Below are 20210 nucleotides of genomic sequence, written 5' to 3' on the forward strand. Positions count from 1 at the left end.
AGGTAAACCGATTTCTTGTGCCAGTGATTCTCCAAAGAGCCCAAAGTGAGTTTTCTACTTTTAATACACTTCACCAAAACCGTTCTCCATGACTTTCAGCAAGGGGCAGCATGCAGCTTGAGTATCTCATACTGTCAACTCTGCTTTTGTGCAGCTAGGAAAGGAGTACGAGGGTCTCTTCTACATGGAAACCTCAACCACGAACTGAAATATCAACACGGGTTCAAATTAACTTCAGACCATCTGAAAGAGCGGGAGGCCCAGACAAACGACGGGTGGTCTCCTGCTGGAGGGAGGCAAGACCTGGTCCAGAGGTTAATCTGCGCTTTGGCTCCTGCCCTTCGCTGTGGCTCCCACTTCCCAGGCGGCCGGGCCCGGGGCTCACACGCCCTGAGTGCAGTAACTCAGGCTCCCGGGGTTACCTTTGCTTTTGACACTTCATGACACCGTGCAAAATGTCCCCTCGGCATCCTCAGTCAGTGGCTTTTGTTGGGGGTCTTGTGCACGTTGTGTGTTGGTGGGCCGTGTTTGTGGGGTCGGGGTGGGGGGTTGTTCTTTGTGTTTTTGGTGCGAAGGTGGGACAGGCACCGGAACTAAGAACCTTGTTGGTGACCCACGTTTATGGAAGGAAAACGGGAGAAGCAGGGCGCAGAGTACGGAAGAGAAAGGAGGAAGCGAAGAACGGGAGGAGGGAGAATGGAGGCTGAGCCCCAAAGCTTGGGGGGTGGGGGGTGGGAAGACAGGCGAGCGGGCGAGGTCAAGGGCTGAGAAGAGCGCAGTGGGGAACTGGAAGGTGGCGGAAAAGCTGGGCGCTTGATAGGAGGAGCAGGACACGGCGGGAGCGAGCTCCGGAGAAGGACGGCAGGCGAGGTCCGCCAAGCAACAACAGCCTGACGACCTGGCCCGCCCACCTCTACCTCCTCGGCCGTCCTCCCCTGAACGGCCGCCTCAGTCCTCCCAGCCCCTTCCCAAGCGCCACCCCTTCCCCGAACACCCCTCTCTCAAAGCTAGAAGGGCCCAAGGCCAAGTCTCTATGGTTCCTCCTCTTTTCCTCTCACCCGGCACCGTCATTCTGAGTGACGACATCATCAACCAATGAGCTCTCAAGTTCGGGGGAGGGGGCAGGCCGGGCCGTCCTTGACTATAACAGCCCCAGAAAACAGCAAGGGTCTCGTTCCTACCGGTGAAATGACCTCTCTATCGGGCTTAGTTTAGGGAGCATCTGTGCCGGGTGGCCCAAAGATCGATGTTTTTCTGCCTGTCCACACGCTTTAGTCTGTGGCTTAACTTCCTTGGAAACCTTTGATTGAAGGCTGGATTAAAGAAGCTCTTGCCCTACTGATAGCGTAATATGTCTGATAATCACCATGGTAACCATCTTGGAGTCACGAATTACATCACTTTGATGTTTTCCCCTTTCCTACACCGCAACTGCCTGTGGGGAGCGGAGGCGGCAGAAAGGGCGGGAATGGGGAGAAAAACATCTCTCTCCCCTTTTCTCCAGAGCCCAGGACTGGAATGCTGTGAAATCTTCATGCGGAAATCTGAATTCTTCTAAAGAAATTTGCTTTATAAATGTTCTATTAACAGGTGTTGTTTATGATTAGTAGTTTCTGTAGAAATTTCAAAATCTCAACATTACATATGTTATATAATATATATATTATATATTTATAACGACTGCAAGTTTGGAGGCGCTTCAGTTCCTAGAGGCGTTTCCTAGTTACCAAAAAAAAAAAAAAAAAAAAAAACCATTTTGGCGGAGTCAGTTTCGACTCATAGCAACCCTACAGGGCGAAGTAGAATGGCCCTATATGGTTCCCAAGGAGCGGCTGGTGGATTCAAACTGACCTCTTGGTTAGCAGCTGTAGCTCTTAACCACTGCACCACCAGGGCTCCCTTAGTCATCTAGTGCTACTATAACAAAAATACCACAAGTGGATGGCTTTAACAAACAAATTTATTCCCTCACAGCTTAGGAGACTAGACATCCAAATTCAGGGCGCCAGATTCAGAGGAAGGCTTCCTCTGTTAGCTCTGGGGGAAGGTCCTGGTCATCAGTCTTTACCTGGTCTAGAAGTTTCTCAGTGCAGAGACCCTGGGTAAAAAGATGCACTCTGCTCCAGGTTCTTCTTTCTTGGTGGTAATGAGGTCCTTCTCCGTTTGCTTTTCTGTCCTTTCATCTCTTGTAAGATAAAAGGTGATGCAGGCCACGCCCCAGAGAAACTCCCCTTACATCAGGTTAGGGCTGTGACCTGAGTAATGGTGTTGCATCCCACCCTAATCCTCTTTAACATAACCTAATCTCATCTCATTACCTACAGGCAGAGATTAGGATTTACAACACATAAAACAATTACATCAGATCACAAAATGAACAACCACACAATACTGGAAATCATGGCCTAGCCAAGTTGACACGCATTTTGGGGAGACACAATTCAATCCATGACAGATGGCAACTGAACCATCTTGGGAAAGTGAAAGATTTAGAAATATCCCTGTTCCCCAGTTATCTTTTTCCATCCATTTTATCTGGCATTAGAAGGAAGACAAAGATGTTAATGTCTCTACCCTAAGCCCAGACAGCAAGAAATCACTTTCTCAGGGAGAATACTTCTCTTAACATGTGCGCTGACCACAACCTTACTCATCTGGGCTGTACATTTCCAAGAATGAAAGATGGAAGGTATTAAATTTCAGTAAGAATTGCAGACTGCTTTTAATCCATAAAGCATCCGTCAGCTAATAACCAATGGGTAAACTGTTAAATAGGCAAAACTTTTCAGTTTGGCCACTAGAGGTCTCTTTGTGCATGTCTGATGCACAACTTTCCACATACAGGTTTCACTTCACCTTCCATGTTTACCAGAATTAACAAAATCTACAAAGCCTTGGTCTCTTTATCTTTCCCTCCCTGAAAATTCTCAATGGTAAATTCTGAGCTCTAAAAGCCTAGGTATAATTTTCACATTAATCTTATTTTTATAAAATCACTGCACTACCAAGTACCTTTGCTTTCCTGGAAAAAATCATAAAGGACACAAAAATATTCCTCTCAGTTCCCTGGAAGACATTTTATAGCAGGAAATATTCATGTATTGTATTCACTTACAACCAGGCACAGTGAAGATCATTAAGTATTCATACACCAGATGAACGAGCCCATGCTCGGTATTTGGAAAGAGATGGGCTAGGTTTTCTACCACAGCCATATGTCAGCAATCATATTCTGAAAGAAGAGTTAAGAACCCTTCCTTAGTAAAATCCATTTGTTCAAAGCCAAGCCTTCCACCTCCTGTTAACAGGTCTGGCAATTTTTTCACTGTCAGGATGAGTGACTTATCCTGTAAGCAGTTTTGGGAAGTAATCTTTAGAAGAGCCACAAACAAGCAAAAAAATTTCGTCTTTATAATCCTGTCCCCACGAATTGTGCTAGATTGCTGTCTTAATACACTGCTTTTTGATAGATAAGAGAAAGCCTGTTCTGGATCTCAAGATGTTAGTTTTTGAAAATGTATGTCATTATTTCTAACAGCCATTTCCTTACGCATAAGGAACCTGGTGGTGCAGTGGTTAAAGCAATTGACTGCTAACTGAAAGGTCGGTGGTTTGAAACCACAAACCACTCTGTGGCTGCAGGAGAAAGATGGGGCAGTCTGCTTCCCTAGAGATTTACAGCCTTGGAAAACTTATGGGGTCGCTATGAGTCCAGCACTAGTGGGTGGTTATGAGTTGGAATTGACTTGATGCTACTGGGTTTGGTTCCTTACGTATGGCTACAATTCAATATTATTAGCACTGTATTTTCTAGTGTTTTGCAGGAATGGGCTGTGCATCTACTTGATATAACTTCAATTTTAAACTCTTATTGTGAACGTAACTACTCCCCATGGCCGTGCAGTCAATTCTGACTCATAGGACCCTATAGAAGTAGCTAAAATAAAATCCTTGGGGACAACTTATCAGATTCTCCTCAATAGGAAAATCCAAATGCCAGGTCAAGGCAACAGTTTATCAACAAAGCAAGGAGGGTGGAAGAAGGGTAGAGGTATAAAGGATGATAAGAAGAAAGGATCTAATTTAATCACTCTTTCAAGGAGATAGGATCAAACAAACTGGCTTAGGTGACCCCTTTTGGCTATCTGTGTTCTAAAAAGACATTTATAATAAAAACTGTGCTTTTGTTGATTCTCTTAACTTTTGGAACTACACCAGGATAGGTTTAAAAATATTTAATGATTATAGTAATAAACAAACAAAAAATCAGACGCACTGCCTTCCTGTCATAGCGACCCTATAGGACAGAGAACTGCTCCACAGGATTTCCAAGGCTTTAAATCTTTAGGGACGCAGACTGCACATCTTTCTCCCACGGAACAGCTGGTGGGTTCCAACCACGACCTTTTGGTTCGCAAGCGAGTGCTTAACCACTGCGCCACAGGGCAGAGGATTATAGTAATTGGAACTTTCAATTTTCAAGATCATATTTTGTGTCATTAACAAGATCATGTTAAACACGAATACATAACTAGTAATAAGTTAAAATAACTGCTCCCCAGGAATCTTAATTTCGTGTTTGAGTGGTATTTAAAAAGAAAAATATCTGGAATTTCTTGTAACAGAAATAAATGGATCCAGTAATATCAAGTCTACTGAGAGGATAACGTTTACAAGCGATACGGTTCTACTATTCTCAAAACAGAGCAGAGCGTGCGTTTTCTTCATCTGATTGCTGCCCATTTTTTCCTTTGTAAATTCTCGTATCTGTGCTGCAACGTTCCAAGTCACTGCCACCAAACCCCACCAAATAGGATCAAATCTGTACCCTCCTACAAGGCGAGTTCACTGCATCACACACCTAGGGCCTTCTGTTGTGTTACATGAATTTCCTAGGATGCGAGGGCTAAAGGGTTATGGAGATTTTTGAGTCCCTCTTCCTTGCGTGATCTCTGTCTAGGACAAATGCCCTCATATTCCTCGATGCGAAGGTCTGGCAGCGAGAGCAGCAGAGGGCCCGGGCACGTGACCGGCACGGAGTCCTCTGGTCCCTCGCGGTCCTGGATGCAGTCGGCGATGACGTACTCCGCTACCCACAAGCCTCTGGGCCCGCAGTGCGAGCAGGAAGAGACCCCGCGAGCCGAGCTGGGTGCCTGCAACAGAGGTCGGGGCGCTTCCTGAAAGAGGCTGAGTTGCCGCCCCGGCCTACTAATACTTGCCATCGGGGGAGCCATCCAACATTTACTTCCAAGGCTGAAAGGGAACTGCCCCCCAGGGCTTAAGTCTTAAATTGCTACAATAGTTTCCAGATGTAGACCGATGTGGAATAGGGAGCCCATCTCTGACAGCTGTCGGACAGAAGACAGCCAAGGAGGCTCACAAATTCTTCTTTCCTGGTCGTCTTAACAGATTACCCGTTCGTAGGTTATTTCAAACACCTAGGAATTGTATAGCAGTGCCACTCTGAGTAGCATATGGTGTTTAATATGTGCTGTTATGTAATAAGAGCACAGAACACGCGCGAGCACAGTTTTACCTCACAGGCCCAACCTTTAGCCTGTCTTTTCTCTCGTCTGGTTTGTTTCTGTTTTGTTTCTCTCCTTAGCCTAGTTCTCTCCTCTTGCCTTTATCGCCTGCGGTCTCGTTTCGCGTCTAGACTGGGGCGGCTCACATTTCTGGTTCTCGCTCTGCCCCGCCTCCCCGCCTCGCTGACTAGCCTCTTCCTCCTTTCGCCACCTCCGCCCCAAGCCCAGGACTGCATTTCCCGGCAGGCGCCGCGGCCAGCGGCCAATGAGGGGCTGAGGATTTGGCGGCGGCGGCGGCGCCCCGAGAGCCCGGGCGGGGGAGCTTTGTGCGCGGCGGCGGTGGCGGCGGGAGCGGGCGGCGGCCAAGACGGAGGCGGAGGCTGAGGGGGGCTACCCACGGGTCGCCGCGGAGAGTCGTGCGAAGGCGGAGTCGAGCCCTGGGGACCCTGCTGTCCCGGTCCGACCGCTAGCGACGGGCTCCTCCTTGGCAGTAGCGGCTGCGCGCGACCCCTCATCCCGCCACCTCCCCTTCCCACCCCACCTCCGCAGCTTTCTTTCTCCCGCTCCACGCCTGGCCCGGTCCGGCCGTGGCCCTCCTCGGTGCCGGCCGCCATGGCTGAGGCATCCGGCGCGGGGGAAATCTAGCCCAGGGATTTCATGCGGCCTAGCTTGATTCCGTCTCGTTCCCCCGCGGCCCCGGCGGCTCCCAGCAACCCAGCCCCACTCCGGGCCTCCGTGTCTCTCCTGTGATCGTACTGACACGGCCGGGGGGTTAGAATGGAACAAACTGAAGGTAAAGTGCGTGTGCGTGTGTGTGTGTGTGTGTGTGTGTGCGTGTGTGTGTACGTACCTACTGGAAGGAAGAGCTGAGGAGGGAACGACAGGGAGGGGGCGACCTAGGGATGGGGCACAGGGAGGGAGAGAGACCCTGGCGAGGATGGGAGGGGAAGCGGGTGGCCCGAAAGGTTTAGGGGGGAATCTAGAGAGAGGAGCAGATGTCGAGGTGGTGGGGGCGGGGGGGGGGCAGGGGAGGTAGGATTGGGGTAAGAGATGGAGTGGTGTTTAGCTGGGAATTGGGAGTAGAGGTGAGATGGGGGCGGGGATAAAGATAGGAAAGGGGGAGGGACAGGGAAAGGGGAGAAGAGGAGTTAGGTTTGAAGAAGATTAGAGATCTGGGTGGACAGAAATGGGAGTTTTGGTAGTGGGGTATGGAAACTAGAAGAGCCTGAGAGAAGGGTATAGAATTTGATGGAGAAATGGGGTTTCTAATGGGAATCATTAATGGGGCATCTCATGGCAGACACGAGGGGATGGAAGTGGAGGAGAAGGTGGATTAGGAAAAGGAATGAGGAACGATTGAGAGGATGCAATACGAAGATAGGAATTAGACTCAGGAAACTGGAAGGCATAGGATTGGGATAAGGAAGGAAATTAACTGAACCACGAGAGGAATGAGAACGATTGACCAAGCATCAAAAGAAGGGAGAAAAGAAGGGGATGGGGGCTGTTAAAGAGTTAGGAAGGGAAAGCCTTTTGTTCCCGTATTTGTGTGTATTCTCTGCCTTTTCTTTCCAAGGCTAAAGAATAGAGAAGCTAGTGGTTATGGTGTTATGATTGTTGTGAAATGGGGAGGTGTGGGTTTTACTGCTTGGAGGGAGGAGGAGATGTGTTTGTGTTATGGTAGGGAGATAGGGAGAGACATGGCCATAATTTGATGGTTTTGGTGAGGGAGTGAAGAATATTCCGATTTAAAGGGGGCAGGGGCAGCCATGTTTGCTGCCAGGCACTGCAGTGTAAATAAATTCCGTCTCCTCTCCGACATCAGTGTGAATCTGGAAGGGGCCCCTTTCTTTCTGTTCACGAACTCTTCCTTTACATCTTAGGTCATTTAAAATTATTCTTAACCACCAAAGGAGGTAGTGATGTTTTCCATCTTGTATATTTTGCAGCCCCCCCCCATCTTTTTTTTCTTTTTTCTTTCTGGTTGCAAACAAGGCATGCTGGTGAACAGTGTAAAATTTAATCCTTTTTATAAAATTAAAACGAGATTTTATTACTAGCTGAAGGAATCATTTCCTATTCAAATATTTCAAACATGATCATAAAAAGTCTTTTACATATTGGAAATTTATTTGTTTCAAAAACCTCAGAAGCAGTCAGCATGTTTTCTGCAATTCTTTAAGTAAACAAGGAAATTGCATGGGTTATTTTACTTGGGCTTGTGTCTTGGCGGAGCACCGTACGGGGATGAGAAGGGGTAGGAAGACTTGCCTGTGGTAGATTATCTGCGTGTTTTATTTTGAGTGTTGGAAGATTAGATAGGTGTGCATTTTAAAAATGGAGTTTCTGATGGCTCTTGCTTGTAGGTGATGGGTGTGTTAAGAATAGTGTTTTCTTTTTTTATAAACGCTCACCCTCCCTTATCCTTTTTGCTTTCATTTGGCTAGCTCAGTACAGACTCCAAATGCTAGTTTAACACAGTGCAATGATCTATGAAGTAGGCATGCAGTCCTTAGAGCCTCATTGAGGTGCCAATGACTTTTTAGTGGGAACTTCAGGTCACTCTCAGGAAAACTACAATAACTTCTTAATGTATCCAAATGGAACTGCTTGTGTGATTTGAAATACTCTTCTAAAGGCTTCAGTCCTGACAAACTTAGCAGATAAATTGTTATTAAATGTTTTAAACATTAAAGGAATTAAATGTGTTTATGTGAACTTTTGGTTTTGATTTATAATTTTATTTGGGGTAATCTAAACTTTAATCCATCATATTGGTATTAAAAGTGTTCTCTAACCAAGAAGGCCTGTTAAAAATATGATGAAAACCGGTTGTACTACATATTGATGTAATCTGCCTTAGTGGCCACATCCTCTCAGTTGTATAGAAGTTTAGGATGTGTTCTTGATCTGTTGGAAAAAGTAAATGGAGTAAAGTTAGAGTGCTTTTAGTGTAGTCTAGATTTAAAATTTGGAGTATTTTGATTTAATAATATCTAGCCTGAATTTTTTTGAAATTTCGTGAGAGAAAATTCCATTCAGAAATAATAGAGATTTCATTTTTGTATCTCCCACTTGATTGACATGCTAGTTGTAGTTAATTGGTAAATTATGGCCGTGAAGTATCTGTGCCATAATATTTTAGAAAAATGGGATGTATATTAAAATAGAAGAAAAATAACATTGGAGGACTGAATTACTAAAAAAAGAGGTAGTCTTATGTATTCAACATTCTGTAGAGATTGGGGTTCCCTTCTCAGCTGTCCTGAGTGTTCTGGTTCTTGGACAAATATCTGTATACTGCAGAAGGCTACTCTAGTCAGATAATTTACTTAAAACCCAAACTTTGACTACCATGTTCATCAGCCCATTCCCTACCTGTGATAGCTTTCTTTGAACCTTAAATTAACAAGTGCTCTCTCTTGTACTGATCAGATTGAATGAGTTTTAGGTAGAGGAATTTGTGAGATGATAGTTTCTGAATGAACTCTCAAGCCTCTGATTCTAAGGACATCAGTTTTTGGAGTTTATAGTAATATTAAAAACCATACAAATAGCTACTAATAGTTATTGTGCTTTTACAATGTGCTGTGCTAGGTATCTTCATGGTCTTTTTCCCTCCCAGCAGTTTTATGAAGTTGGTACTCTTATCTCCTTTTTACACATGGAGAAACTGGGTCTGTATATTTACAGATGAAGAAACTGAAGTTAAGTAACTTGCTAAAATCACACAGATGGTATTTGAACCCAGGTCTTTTCTAATTACAGATCCTGGCTTAGCAGACCTTTACTTTTAGTTTCTTAAAAATTTCCTAAAAGTAATATGTGTTCATTATTTAAATTTCTTTTGAAATATTTATAGAAGGCAAAGAAGTAAAAAAAAAAAAAAAAAAAATTAACTCCCCCATCCCACTGTGACAGCCACTGGGAAGTTTCTTGTGTGTCTTAGAAATTTTCTGTGCTTAAATATGTACATCTTTCTTAAAATATGTATATAAATGGAGTTATAAATGCATTTTTGCTTAATTTGCCTTAACAGGCTCTCTGTGATATCTTTTCAAACCGGCACCTATTTTCTTAAGGGCCGTATAGTATCCCATTGTTTGGAATATTGACATTTAGGTTGTTTCCAGGTTTTTGCTATTATAAGTAATATAGTAGGTCCTGAGATAAGTCTCTAACATCCTGTTTACCTGGAAGAGATATTGTCCAACTACTTTATTTTACCAGAGAGAAAGCCAAGGCCTAGAGAAGTTCAGTCCCAGGTTTTGATGACAGACCTGTTACTTGGCTTTTTACACCATGTCACATTACCTCCTTACTATGAAAGTATTTGATTTTTTTCTGTGAAAGCTCAAAGTGAAGGGGAATACTCAAGGTTAGGGATATTTAGTTTGAGCTCGAGGAGAGTAAATTGCAGTGAAGCAAGGGCTCTTGTTTGTATTTTTCATGCCTTGTCCACTATGTTGTACAGATATACGGACAAAATGTTTTTACATGCCTAAATGAATCATGTGGAAGTTATCCTGAAGTTTGTGTTTTGTGTAATGAAGTGGTTTTTGGCAGAAATTTTCCTGTTTTAATAAAATTAGCAATGAAATAAAAAACAAGAGCTTCATCATAGTCTTAGAAAACAACTTGGAAAGAAGATCGAGACACTGCTACTTAACGTTTTTTAAAATGAGCTAAATTTACCTCGTTGAAAAAACCAACAACAAAAATTTTAGCAGGCACTGTTGATTATTTTGTTTATTTAAATTATCTTTGCCTATCAAGAAGAAAATGAGTTACCATGGATTCTTTTTTTTTTTTTAAACAAAAAGATAGTCTTGTTTATTTAGACACATAAAATCATTAGTTTTTTAAAAAATTAGAATCTGGTATCTATCCATAGAATCTATTTCTCAGTGTGATGGTTTCAGTTTTGTTTTTGTTTAAGCAGTCTTTGTTATTTTTTGAAAGAGCAACTAAGATGATTTATACCTTTGTTAATAAACTACGTGTCCAGCATTTGAGCATTTCAATGAATGGTGAGCGTTATTTCTGCAGGCTAATCTTATTATAAATATTATTAAGCATAAATTTAAGAAATTGATTATGACTACCTAACACATTTTCTAAAACGCTTATGAAGTTTTGTTTGTTTTAGATTTTTAGCGTTGACCTTAGTACCTTGATAAGTACTTTTAAACACTTCTTTATTACGTCATATCTGTATAGTGTGGCATGAAAAGAAGGTAAAGGCATATTTTAAATTTTACAAATTTAGAAATGCTCAGTTTTTACTAGATGGATGTGTGTTGTTATTTCTAAAGTATGTCTGCTTATTGACAAGATCTTGAATTTGAAAAAGCTTTTGGAAGAAGAATTCTTAGCCCGTTTTTAAATTTTAGAAGCGAATCTGTTGTTGACGGATCAACTGTGATAACTCTTTTTCCCTTCTAATATTTTCTTACTAGGATCCCTTTTCCATCTGGAATTAGGGCTATATTGAGGAGAAAGGGAGTAAGAAAAGATAAACTTTAACGTTTATATAGCTTCCGTTTTAATAATATGTAAAAAGAGAAAGCATATCTAATAATACCTTGGATTTATTTATATGTCCCCTTCTGAGATGCTTGGAAGACTTCTCACACAATAACTTGACTTTCCTGTTTTCTTTCTTTTTTAAAAATATAAAGTTGGAAAGTACAAGAATTGTTTAACACAATTTACAGATGGGAAAATCGAGGTTTCAGGGACTCCTCTGGCTGTCCTTGAAAAAGACATTAAAAGACATGTTAAGTAGATAAGGCCTTCAGATTTTAGTCTGATTACTTTTGTTTTGTTTTTTTAAAACTATAGGGTCGCTATGAGTCGGAATCGACTGGACAGCCTTGGGGTTATGTGTGTATGTGTCCTGATTTTTTCCTTGCAGCTCGCATTATCCTTATTATAATAATTAAGCATTAAATAACAAAGTATTTTTCTACCATAGGATATACTTTTTTCTTATTTTGGTGTAAGTTATGGGCACACTTCCTGAAATATATAGGTAGATATTTTATTTTAGGGGATATTTGGGAATTTTTATTGTTGCTCTTGTTGTTGAGGATATGCACAGCAGAACATACACCCATTCGACAGTTTCTACGTGTACAGTTCAGTGACACTGATGACATTCTTCTAGCTGCGCAGCCATTCTCACCCTCCTTATCTGAGTTGCTCCTCCCCCATCACTGCCTATCTGATCTTTTTTTTTTTTAATATTTTTTTAGATTTCTTTCTTTTATTGTGCTTTAAGTGAAAGTTTACAAATCAAGTCAGTCTCTTATACAAAAACTTACATACACCTTGCTATGTACGCTTAGTTGCTCTCCCCGTGATGAGACAGCACACTCCTCATCTCCACCCTGTATTCCCCGCGTCCATTCAGCCAGCACCTGTCCCCCTCTACCTTCTCATCTTGCCTCCAGACAAGAGCTGCCCGTGTAGTCTCACATGTCTACTTGAGCCAAGAAGTTCACCCCTTACCAGTATCATTTTCTACCTTATCGTCCAGCCCAACCCCTGTCTGAAGAGTTGGCTTTAGGAATGGTTCCAGTCTTGGGCTAACAGATGGTCCGGGGACCATGACCTCCAGGGTCCTTCTAGGCTCAGTCAGACCACTATGTCTGGTCTTTTTACAAGAATTTGAGGTCTGCATCCCACTGTTCTCCTGCTCCATCAGGGATTCTCTGTTGTGTTCTCTGCCAGGGCAGTCATTGCATGTAGCCAGGCACCACCTAGTTCTTCTGGTCTCAGGCTCATGGGTCTCAGGTTTATGTGGCCTTTTCTGTCACATGGGCTAATAATTACTTTGTATCTTTAGTGTTCTTCATTCTCTTTGCTTCAGGTGGGTTGAGACCAATTGATGCATCTTAGATGGCCACTTGCTAGCATTTAAATTTAAGAGATGGACAAGTTGCTGGGATTTTGTGGGTGAAACAAAATTTAGTTTATCAAATTGATTTGAGATTAAGAGGATCTTAGAATAGTTAGAAAGTGAACATCATGTAACTACCACTCAGGTAAAAGGCCCTTTTAAGTAAAGCTGCAGGGGTAGCTTCATTGGTTTACTGGTACTGCCCTGGTGGTCACTGGACCTTATGCTAATGTCTTTTTTATCATGAGAGCCTAAAAAATTCATAACCATAAAGGGGCAGTGAATGTAAAAATGGAATGTTGTTGTTGTGTACCATCAAGTCAATTCTGACTCATCGTGACCCTATATGACAGAGTAGAAGTGCCCCATAGGGTTTCCTTGGCTGTAATTTTTATGGGAGCAGATCTCTGGGTCTTATCTCACACCAAGCAAGCAGTTAACCATTGTACCACCAGGGCTCCTTAAAAAAAAGTAAGAAGGAAAACGGAATAGCCAGTTTTTATTTGTTATTGTCAAAAGGGATATCTAGATAATGAAAAACAGCCTCCTAACCTTTAGTGTAAAGCATTTAATGATTTGAAATCTTGGTGCCTTATTAACAAATGTGGAAGACAAAATAATACTAAGTCCTGTAAGAATTGTGCCATTGTATACAAATTCGTTTATTTTTTGTTCATCTCTGTTGCAATTTTTGGCAGGATTCAATGACTATCAGTTTTAAAGTGCAAACGCTAAACAGTGACTTTTGCTGAGAAAATGTCAACTTGCTTATATTGTTATTAATCTCCTAACTTAAGTATTTTATTTAAGAAAAATTAGTTTGGCACTTTTGCTTTGATGTTAATGTAACCACTCACTAAGTATTAACCTAAAAAATAGTCAGTAGTGACAATCTACATTTGGCCCTTCATCCTTTGTGCCTTTTGTATATTACCATTTCTGTATTTTGGCCAGGTAGACCAAATTTCTTTTGAAGCTGGAGAAACTTAACTTGATTGTGCTTCCTGGCCTTCTAGGCAATTTTTTTACTTGTTGAAACCTAAAGCAAAAAAAAAAAGGAAAGGTTAAATGTTGACTCTTAATGGTGGCAGCAGAGAAATTTGAATTTTTTTTTCCCATTGACTACCTGCTGAATACTTTGAGAAAGACAGTTGTACAACACATCTGCATACATAAATGAAAGCCTTTATTTGTTACTAAAATTTTGCCACTTAAGCTGTCTGCCTTTTTTGATGATCTCTGTAGGAGCCAAACGCGTTACAATATAGTATTTCGTGTTTGATTGTGGTTAAGAGCTTTTCACTGTGCTTTAGTGTATCCTTGAATTCCTTCCTATAATGCAATAAGATAACATTCTTTACTCCCACTGAAGATTAAATATATTCCTTGCTAATTTTTGCTCTGCAAAGATGATAAGCAGTGATTTTAAATCTTGAACATATGTATTGAATTTTCTCAGATGTGGAAGCAAAAATGACTTGAGATCGTTATTTAAAAAGCAAAAGTTAACAATTGGCTTTGTATATGAAGTAGAGTTAATATGCTTTTGGTTGCTTCGTGGTTTCTGTATTGTTACCAACTGAAAATTAGCAACTTGCCAATGTACAGTTAGCCTTGATCATTAGAATTTGGTTTATTGTGTAGTAGAATCAGTTAAGATATGAGGTGTATATATGCAGGCACACATATACACACATGCACACACATAATACCCCTAAGAAATGCCGATGGGCCTTGTTAATTTTTACTTGTTAATGAGAAACTCGAACGTTGCCAAAGTGACTGCTGGTTTTAGAATAACTTTTATTTAAGTTATGAAAGAATTGTTAATTGTAGAGAAATTGAAAGCCTTGAAGGTATAAAGAAAATTAAAATGACTTGAAATTATACCAGCTGGAAGTAGCTACCATTAATATTTTGTTCCGTGTTCTTCTGGTATTTTTTTTCTTATGTGTACGTGTTGTTTTTTTGTTTTGGTTTGGTTTTTACAAAATTTGAATTGTTTACCATTTCCCCTGTTGGTAGTTAGGCAGTTGGCAATTTTTGGATACAATTTGATAAACATCCTTACACACTTTTAAAAATCTTTATGACTGAATTTACTGCAGTAAAATCTTAGATATTAAGAAATAAAATTTCAAAAACTTTTGATACATATTTCCAAATGGTTCTCCGGTAAAGGTTTTTTTTTTATAAAGGCTTTATTGAGATACAATTCAGACACCATATTATTTGCCCTTTTAAAGTGTATAAGTGGTTTTTAGTACATTTACAAGGTTGTGCAGCCATTAACACAATCAGTTTTAGAATATTTCCAGAAAGATTTTAATCAGTTTAAATCCCAGAAATATCAAAAAAGCTTTGTTTTTAAAAAATTGCACTTATTTATGACTTTTAAAAGTATAGTACAAATGTACAAGAACACAGTAGTTTGTGTGATACATGCTTTATTTTCATTTATGAATGAGATTTTAGAGAGTCGTGCATGAAAATAACATACTCATATGTTCCATGTTAGGAAGCCTGACAAAAAGTTTATGGAACAGAAGTATGAGGAATTATAAAATCATTTGCCTGTCTAGTCAGGTACCTTTATCCAGAGAGCATTGTATGTGATTTAAAATACCTTTCTTTTAATTCAACTTTTATTTAGAAACACTTTATTTTAGAAAATGTCTACGGAAAGTGTGATTTGCCCCTATAGTTATTGTAGTGAGCTTGTCACATTATGGGAAGTATGATTTTCTTTTTATTAAGAGAGGTTTGCTTTACCCTAACTGCCCTTCACCCCTAAAGTTGTTCTGTGTGCCTTAAGCCATTTAGCAAAACTTTTTTTTTTTTTTAAATAGGTGGGCAATAGAGTGTACGGGAGTGTTAAGGAGACTTGAGCTCCTGACCTCCTTCACCTCTTACCACTGAGCTTCAGTCTTATTTCTGAATGGAGATGAAAATTACTATTTCTTGGAGTTATAGGGATTCAATTTAGAAGTGTTGGAGTGTGCTTAGAACTGTACCAAGCATGTGGTTGATAATACATGAATTTTTTAATGTAAGAAAAGGAATGTATGCAAAATTAACTAGTTGCCTGTTTAATGAATGAAAAAATGAACTCAGTTGGCCTACACTCATGTTGGTAAAAGTTAAATGCTAACTAGTACTTGGACAGCATCTTTGCACGGAGGATTCATGCTTGTACACGTATGAACATGAAGTGCCCTTTCCCATCTAAATTTGCTTCTGCTGTTGCTATTATGGAACCCTGGTGGCGCAGTGATTAAGAGCTCTGGTACTAAGCAAAAAGACCAGCAGTTCGAACCCACCAGCCACCCCTTGGAAACCCAATGGGGCAGTTCTACTCTGTCCTATGTGGTCACTATTGTGGGAATCAGCTCGATGGCAGTGGGTTTGGTTTGGTTTGAGTTTGTTGTCATTACAAATTTGTGATGGCTGTAGCTTCAGCAAAGATTACTATTATGATTAAGCAAATAGGTAATAATGTAAAATTTGAATATATGGTGTGAAGTTCCTAATGTCCTAATTTTTATTGCTTATTTTAAAAACTAAATGTTGAAAACATTTGGACCTAAAATACCAAAGTGATAAACCTGCTGAACCAAACAAACTGATCTTTATAGCAAAGATAAGCTTATTGAATAATTATTTTAAATATTATTATTAATTTCTTAGTACTTTTAAAACTGTACATATAATCTCTTTCATAATTCTCTTTTTACTTTGCTATGGAGAATGGAGAATACAAGGTAAGTAAAGGTGAAATTTGAACATTTGCAAAATTTTAAGAATTCCAGTGTCAGAAACCATTTTCTTTTACTGTAACTTTAAAGCCTGTTGAATAAAAAGGTAGGAGAACAAGTGGAAGAACTTGTTAGTTTACTAGATTTCGTAGTGTATGAAACAAGATGACTGAGAGAAATTATGAGTCTGTAAAAATGAGTCTGTAGCTTGTCTTAATTTTCAGTCAGTACTCTTGCCGTAAGGGATTGGAAAATAGTTTAATGTAAATTTTTTTCAAGTGGTAATGCCAAGTCTGTTGTTGCTGGGTGTGGTCAAGGAAGAAGTAAAGACTGTTGAGGTTAAACCAAAAAAAAAAAAAAAGCAAATAGATAAGGGAAATAGGGTGTTTTACTAGTGAGTTTTGTATTGGTAACAGGTGGTTCAATAGTAATGTGGTTTAGTCAGGAAAAAATAAGAACTACAAAGCCACCTAAAATGTCATGTAATTTATTGGAGTCAGTCAAGTGAAAATTGTGCGATTAAGTTTAGTGACTGGGTTTATGGTCATGTTAAATAAGATGTAGTTATTAGTATTTCGTTAACTAGATATGTTCCAGTTTATGCAGGTCACTTCCTAATCCAGGAGGGACTGTCGTCTTTCTCTTAACACATTTTTAATGGGAAATTTTAAGTGAAAGTTTTAGAAAATATTTGGGGTAAGCCAACACTAAGTGTGGAGTAGTAACAGTTATAGTTTTTAAAATAGTTTTGCTTAGGAGTATAAACACAGAAAAACTAAAAAATAAAAATTAGAAGAAAATGTAGAACTTTTCTACTACACCTTGATTACTTAGTTTGAGAATTTTGTAGAGAGATATGGAGATCATGCTGATTTTACTGCCTAAAATCTTATTTATGTAGAAAAGTATTGGTTGTGAATTTCATGTAATTATTTGATATTACAGGTCATGAACATCTTTAAGTAATGCTAAGTATTATATGTAGGACTTTAATGTTAATTTTTTAGGTCATATATATTCATGTTGGAATGAAAATCCAAGCCATACATTTATGTATTGGTAGTTAGGAATTGCAGCCCACGTCCCCGTTGTTTGGGGTCGTTTCACGTGTCTGGATCACCTGATTTAGCTCCCACATGGGGTATAGATGAATAAACGAAAGCCCAAAGAAGTCACATCTCCTCAGAATTTATGCAGTTAAGTTAGAGGCAGAATCAGAACTAAAATTCAAGTCTCATGATAGCCAGAAGAACGTCAGAGTACATGCATCTGCTTTGTGGGCATTTTACTTGCCACTGGATTTATTTGAGTTGTCCTATTGTAGCATGTGGGTCTGGTTGCCGAACTGTCCCTCTTCTGTGACTTTCTAATGCCAGTTTTACTCTTTATAGCATCAGCACTATTCACTAATTTCTAAAAAGATTTTATGATTAACCTGATTTTGTATGAGCTTTAATTATTGTTTGGGTCAAATTTGGAAAATAATTTGAATCAGTACTGTTTAATAGAATTTTCTGTCTGTACTTTCTAGTATGGTAGCCACTAGCCACATACGGCTGTTGAACAGTTAAAATGTGACTAGCGTGACTGAAGAATTTAATTTTAATTCATTTAAATGTAAGTAACCACATGTGGCTCGTACAGATTTAGATACTCTTTGGTGAAGGGAAAGAAGTAGAGGTGGATGTTATTTTCACATTCTTTGCATTTGTGATTACTGTACAGTATTTGTGTGTGTGTGTTGGGTTGGGTTTTTAAAAATCTCATTTTTTGAAAATACTCAGTGTCTTAGATAGTGAATAAATCCATTCACAGGAAACAACATCAGCAGTAGTTGCTTGAAAGCTAGATTATTTTAAAGAATTCTTTTAACTGATGCAGTTATTAATAGTCTGTAGACTCCTGACCAACAAAATGATTTAAATATGGAATGTATTGCCATCATTTCAGTAGTATTCTGGACTAGTTATGTATGGGTAAACAGTACTTAAGGCTTAAAATTTTATACTACATGGAATACTTGACTCAACTTCTTGTTTAAATCTTTTTAACTGTAGCTGTATCTCAGAAGCCACTGAAACAAAGTGAACTCAGAAGGAAATAAAAGATACCACCTGATAAACATCTCTTCTCTTGCCTTCCTCCATCTTTTCTGTATGACTAATTCCTGGTTTTCATTCCATCATTGTTGTTATTCTTAGGTTCTGTCCGACTCATAGCAGCCTCATGTGACAAAGTAAAATTGTTCCCTGTAGTCTTTACAGGAGCAGATCGCCAGGCCTTTCTCCTGCAGAGTTGCTTGGTGGGTTCGAACCGCCTACCTTTCGGTTAGCAGCTGAGCACTTAACTGTTGCACCACCAGGGCTCCTTTTGATTCCATTATAGTAGTCCTTCTTATAAGCCCGCAGGCACTATATCATATTTTCCTGTTTTATAGTAGCTTATCACTATCCGAAATTTTCTTGTCTGTTTCAGCTCCATGAGACCTGAATCTTATTTTCTTTGATTTCCCAAAACCTAGAATTGGAGCCCTGGTGGTGCAGTGGTTAAGAGCTTGGCTGCTCACCAAAAGGTTGGCAGTTCGAATCTACTAGCTACTCTTTGGAAACCCTATGGGGCAGTTCTACTCTATCCTGTAGGTTCGTTCTAAGTCGAAATCCACTCAAAGGCAACAGGTTTAGAATAGGGCCTGGTACATAACTGGTGTACATTCTGAGCCGTATCAAGAGTCCCTGGGTGGTACAAATGGTTAAGCACTTGACGACTAGCGGAAAGGTTGGTGGTTCAAGCCCACCCAGAGGCACTTTGGTAGACAGGCCTTATAATCTGCTTCGGAAAGGTCACAGCCTCGAAAGTCCTGTGGAGCAATTCTACTCTGCTACATGCGGTTGCCAGGAATTGGAATTAACTCAATGGCAACTAACTACAACAAACCAAAACCAAAAAACCAAACCCAGTGCCATTACAACAACAACGTACATTATTTACCTTTACAAAATAAATTTCCACTTAGAAGTTATTCATTAGAAAAAAATATTGGCTTCGTATAGTTCTTTGAGAGGCGTTCCTTTTTTTCTTCTTAACTGTGACTTATATATATATTTGGAGCCCTGGTGTTTAAGAGCTCATCGCTAACCAAAAGGTTGGCAGTTCAAGTCCATCAGCCATTCCTTGGAAACCCTATGGGTCATTTTCTACTCTGCTCTCTAGGGTCGCTATGAGTCAGAATTGACTCAACAGCAATTTTTTTTTTAAATATATATATTTAAATTAACGGATTTTAAAAATTGGTTAGTATACGACTGCAAGTTTTCTTTCTCTCTATACATAGTTTTGCAAAAATCAGCCACAAAATCCATTGTGGGCTGGAGATTTTGGTAGTCAGAAATTAAAAATCTTAAGTACAGTGAGCATCTTAGGAATTAAAGACCCAATAACGTATTATTGTATTGTGTTCTGCATGATAACAGTTTTACTGCCATTGCATTACTTGCATCAGATCTAACTAGAATGAAAGTAAACTCCAGAGCATCTACAGCAGCTGGTGACTGCCGAAACAACAGAAACCATTTACATTTCTTCTGCATGCGTAAAAGGTGACAGCAACACCCCATCGCAGTTAAAATCTAATGGGTTTTCCTGGCTGTCCAGGGAGAAATTGTAGGTCATATGAGCATGTTCGTATTCATCCAAGCCCAAAGCCCAGTGCCATCGAGTCGATTCCTAGATAGGATTATTTATGGGACTCGGGTAAGACTTCTTTTTTAAGTAATCATTTCTGTTTTAACCCTGTTGCCATCGAGTGGATTCCAACTCATAGTGGCCCTATAGGACAGAGTAGAACTGCCCCATAGGGCTTCCAAGGCTGTAAATCTTTACGAAAGCAAACTGAACGTCTTTCTCTTGCAGAGCAGATGTTGGGTTCGAGCCGCAGACCTTTTGGTTAGCTACTGTGTGACCAGGGCTTTTAGGTTCCCCAAATCTTAGGTTAACAAACCTAAGGGAATTCCCCTCTGCCCTGTTACA

At 40.1% G+C, this 20210-nt stretch overlaps 1 protein-coding gene across 9 annotated transcripts in view; it reads left to right on the top strand.

Annotated features, from left to right (window-relative positions):
• Positions 1-5820: 5820 nt before the first annotated feature.
• Positions 5821-20210, top strand: part of NSD3 (nuclear receptor binding SET domain protein 3) — a 111631-nt gene continuing 97241 nt past the window's right edge. For 5 of the 9 annotated variants that reach the window (XR_007514820.1, XR_007514821.1, XM_049865081.1 and 2 more), the window contains exon 1: positions 5821-6318. The gene's annotated coding sequence lies outside the window, so the exon portion shown is untranslated. The remainder of the gene's footprint in view (positions 6319-20210) is intronic. The other 4 variants (XM_049865083.1, XM_049865086.1, XM_049865087.1 and 1 more) reach the window with 2 other exon arrangements.

The sequence above is a fragment of the Elephas maximus genome, chromosome 22 (genome assembly GCF_024166365.1).
Source record: "Elephas maximus indicus isolate mEleMax1 chromosome 22, mEleMax1 primary haplotype, whole genome shotgun sequence".
NCBI classification, from domain to species: domain Eukaryota; kingdom Metazoa; phylum Chordata; class Mammalia; order Proboscidea; family Elephantidae; genus Elephas; species Elephas maximus.